Source organism: Rhinopithecus bieti, unplaced genomic scaffold, assembly GCF_001698545.2.
Source record: "Rhinopithecus bieti isolate Rb0 unplaced genomic scaffold, ASM169854v2 scaffold_34332, whole genome shotgun sequence".
Taxonomy (NCBI): domain Eukaryota; kingdom Metazoa; phylum Chordata; class Mammalia; order Primates; family Cercopithecidae; genus Rhinopithecus; species Rhinopithecus bieti.
The window spans coordinates 42,030-47,075 of NW_016814456.1; positions in this window are offsets into that span (position 1 = coordinate 42,030).

The window sequence follows — 5,046 nt, forward strand, 5'->3', positions numbered from 1 at the left end:
TTGAGTGATGTTTCATCTCCTGATATTCCATAAGGTAGTTACTATGATGTAAAATTAATAATGCAGCCAACCCTCTATATATATGGGTTCTGCATCTGTGGATTCAACCGACTGCAGATCAATGGCTGCATCTAACCACCATGGAACATGGTGTATGTAACAAACCTGCATGTTCTGCACATGTATTCAAGAGCTTAAGTATAATAATAATAATTAAAACCTGTAAATACTTAAAAAAACCCCAAAAAACCAAAATCCTTAGAACTAAAGAAAATGCCAAACACATAGTAAGTTTTAAGTGTAGTATTTTCTGCACCCCTACTAACCATGTAAAAAAAAAATTCAGAAAAAATGGCATCTGTACCTTTTTCTTGTCATTATTTCCTAAACAGTATAGTGTAACTACTATTTACATAGCATTTACATTGCAATAGGTGTTATAAATAATCTAGAGATGATTTAAAATATACAGGACATGTGTATAGGTAATATGCAGATACTACATTACTTATATCAGGGACTTGAGCATCCATGGTTTTTGGTATTTGTAGGACGTCTTGGAACCAGAACCAATCCCCCATGGATAGTGTGGTAGGACTGTACCCAAATAGTGATATAAAGTCATTACATCTTATGTAACATGATAATGAAATAAGAGAGGATATAAAGATATTTGCTTAATATATTTGTGTGTGTATATATATACACACACACATCCATATTTATTCATAACAAAATAAGGAGGAAATACTCATGACAAGTACAGTCCCCTTTTCTATAACTGGTCATGTAGTCATAGCTGGTATTTATAAATAACTTTTTTTCATTACTTGTTCTGTACCCTTTGCCTTTAGCAAGTACCTCAGCTGGCTGTTGTCCTTTACCTGCTGGGGTGACCTGAACCTTCATTCCTGAAGGGTCTGGATCATTAATAGTCCTACCTGGACTGGATTGTTGTTGGTTTTCATTGAACTTAATTATAGGGCGTGATAATATTAAGAGACACCACAAGGGATCTCTGGTATTCTAAACAAACTTTTTCTTACCTTTCTTGTGCTGTAGTACTCCAATTTCCTCTTAGCAGTCTGGTTGCTCACCCCAGCCAACATCATAATTCCCTTGTTGACCTGTTGATTCAGAGGCATGAAGAGCTCAAAGTGGTTTGTTGGCAGTCTCCTTAACTTTCAGTCCAGTGGAATCATTGTGCTGTGTCGTTTGGGTTTTTGTTGTGTCTTAGGAGTTCTTTATATATTCTGGATATCATTCCCTTATCAGATATATAATTTGCAAATATTTTCTCCCATCCTGTAGGTTGTCTTTCTACTTTCTTGATAGTGTCCTTTGATGCACAAAATTTCATCATTTTGTTTAGTCCAATTTATCTATTTTTTCTGTTGCCAGCACTTTTAGTGTCATATCCATCAGACTGTTGCCAAATCTGATGTTAAGATTTTCCCTGAAGTTTTCTTCTAAGAGTTTTATAGTTCTAGCTCTTATATTTATGTTTTGTTTTAAAATCCATTTTAGTTAATTTTGTATGTGGTGAAGATAAAGAGTTTATTTCTGGGCTTTCTGTTCTTTCGCATTGGTATATATGTAAGTCCTTGTGCTAGTACCATCCTGTTTTAATTACTATAGCTTTGTAGTAAGTTTCAAAGTTGGAAAGTGTGAGTCGTTCAACTTCATTCTTCTTTTCAAGGGTGTTTTAGGTTTTTGGGAAATTCCATACGAATTTGAAGATCAGCTCTTCACCAACAGCTTGTGAAAAAAAAAGTTGTTGGAATTTCGGTATAAATACTATATTTTTATTAAGCACTTTTCTAAATACCAGTGAATATAACCAGTGACATTTGGATACTTCATGAATAAATCTATTCATGAATAATAGATTCATGAATCTATTAGGGTTTTGTGATGTTGTGTATTTATTCAATAAGCTCTATTTTTTTTATTTTTTTTATTTTATATTTCTAAACCCTTGAACATATTTCAAAAATTTTCAGTTCATTTAAATATTTTTTTATGTCGTCTTTCTCACTGGAGAAGTTTAAACATTTTAAATGTTGTATCTGTCAATCTTTTCCATTGTCTTTTCTTCTATTGCTATTAAACTCAGTAAGTTCTTTCTCCCTCCAAGAGCAGGTTAATATTGACATATTTTCTTCTTTAAAAGTTGTTAAAACACTTAACTCTTTAGTCCATTATGTTGATGTAGGATGCAAAGTTTCAAACGGATTATCATCCTGTCATAACTTACATTCTGTCTTTATAGAATAACCCTTGCTTTTACTCATTTATGATGGCACTTTATTTATTTATTTGATTCATATGGCGTCTTAGCTCTAGAGTCTGTTTGTGCTTTTCTTCCATTGATATATCTGTTTGCTTTTGCACCATTCCGAGTTATTTTAATTAATGTAGCTTTGGAGTGTTTTAGTATATAGTAGAGTCAATCTTCCATCATTATTCATGTTTTAGTATACAATAGAGTCAGTCTTCCATCATTTATTCGTGTTTTAGTATACGTAGAGTCAATCTTCCACCATTATTCTTTTCTCCCCCAAAATCAAATTTTATATATACATATTCCCAAGAGAGTGGGTTAGCTATTTAAGGACCAAAGGCTGTGCTTTATTAATCTGTTTATTACTCCTAACCTGCCACTATTTGGCAATTTAGTGCCTTGCACAATTATTTTGGGTTCAATTTATAGATTTGTCTTTAATGGTTGTTGAAATTTAGTTAGTGTATTTGTGTTATAAATATTTCAAATTCCCCCTCTGTACCTTTAGGGATCTTTGGGAATTCAAGCTCATGTAAGGGTGTTCTTGGCTACTTCTTGGTTTTTAAGTCGATTGCCCTTTTGGACTCTGGCAGCTATGAATTTTTCCAGAGTATGTTTGTCTTCCCAATGTATGTCATATCATTTAACAAGTTTTAATTCTATGCAGATTCTTCTAGGGAGAAGATAGCAACATCCTGACAAACTGAACCCGTTATGTACTAAGTGGGACTTGACATTTTTTTTCCTCCTTTTTTTCTCACCATGATCTGTAGCTTTATCTCAAGATATTTGGACTCTTTTTAAAATGCCTCCTTTTTTCCTTCCTCTCTAATTCAAGTCATAGTGCTTACTAGATCTAGACATTTATTTAAAACTAGGCTTACCCAGTCATTTCACTTTAATCCCACTGCTAAAATCCTGGGCTATTATTATAACTGAGCCTGACCATAATCCTCAAAGCTATTGTTTTTAGCCTTCTTGCAAAGTACTGCTCATGCTACAAAATATGCAAATGGCATCAGTTCAGATCATTACCATCCAATAAGTAGTTTATTTTGCTTCTGTCTTAAAATATTCCAGGCTTTGGTGTGCCCTCCACTTGTAAGCCCCTTCAATATCTGCCTATGAAGCCAGATAAAAGCTCATTTATCAAAAGGCTCACTTATAGAAAGATGTCTAAGTGCTGTTTTGGCCACTCTGTATGTATGTGGGAAGGTTGTGCTATGTTTGCTAGCAGAGAGAGATGTTTTCCTCTTCCATCTGCAATAGATATTTTCAAATACTGTTTCAAATACAGTTGCTTCTTGTATCTTTGGTCCCACTATAGAGAGAACCCCATAGTCACATTCATCCTGTATGGAGGAAGAACATGCAGATTGTTGGCTGATCTATACATTTCTAGGGTGTCTGTTGCTAGCTATTTTGACAGATGTTAGATAGAAAAACTCAAAATGACCTTGATAAATTAGAAAAAAGTATCTTACTGGAAAAAAGATAAAAGGATGGGCTATCACAAGGAGATGAAAACCCAAATTCACAACAACAGAGTTGAAAAAGACTGGCTCATCCCAAGCATCACAGACAAAGAACTGAGAGTCACAGTTGATCTAAAGCTAAATATGAACAGGCTATGCAGTACCATGGAGAAAAAAGCAACTTGTGTTAAATGCAAGAAGTGATTCTCCTGGTAGGTTGAGGAATCCAGTTTTAAGAAAACATCCTGTTATGTTATTGTTATTACTTAGAATAATTACTAATATTTGTTTTACATTGAGCAAAGTCTTCTTACATGCATTATTAGTTTATTTGGTCCTGACAACAACCCTGTGAGTTATTCATTAGTATATCCCCATTTAATAGAAGAGAAAAACTCAGAAAAGCCAAGTGAAATGCCTGAGGGCATACAGGAAGTTTTGGGTTTAAATTCAGGTCTTCTACCTTCAAATCTGATGTGGTTCCTACTACATCATATTGCCTCTTAATAAAAAAATTAGAGAAATATTACTCATGTTAAAACACTTTTAAAATTTTGAAATTATTTGGATATTCTCCAAATAATAAGCTGTCCTGGTGAATTTAATACAGAAATGGATTTGTATTATTTCATTTCACAACCAGCTTTTTGTAAGGAAGCTAATTGTGTAAGTACATTTAAACATAGTTATCAATGTATATGGCACAATGACTTGGATCTTGATTGTCTCGCTGAAATAGATATGAAGATATCACTAGTCAAGGAAACTGTGGCCTACAGGTTAGAAAAATAGGTCTTATGGACAGGAAAAGAAATCGGGAACTGTTTAATTATTAAGGGACAAAACGAGAGAGCTAAAGTTGGTCTTTGTAAGAAAGGTTTTATGAGTAGAAAGCTGCTCTGCTTATATATGAAACAGTATACAATTTGCTTCATTCACTAATTCATTAAAATGTTTACTTCAACGAGGCTGGACACGGTGGCTCACACCTATATTCCCAGCACTTTGGGAGACTGAGGCGGGTGGATCACCTGAGGTCAGGAGTTTGAGACCAGCCTGGCCATCATTGTGAAACCCCATCTCTACTAAAATACAAAATTAGCCAGGCATGGTGGCAGGTGCCTGTAATCCCAGGTACTCAGGAGGCTGAGGCAGGAGAGTCGCCTGAACCCGGGAGGCATAGGTTGCAGTGAGCCAAGATTGCTCCGTTACATTCCAGCCTGGCGACAGAGCAAAACTCCATCTCAAAAAAAAAAAAAAAAAAAAAAAAAAGAAAAAAAAAAAAAA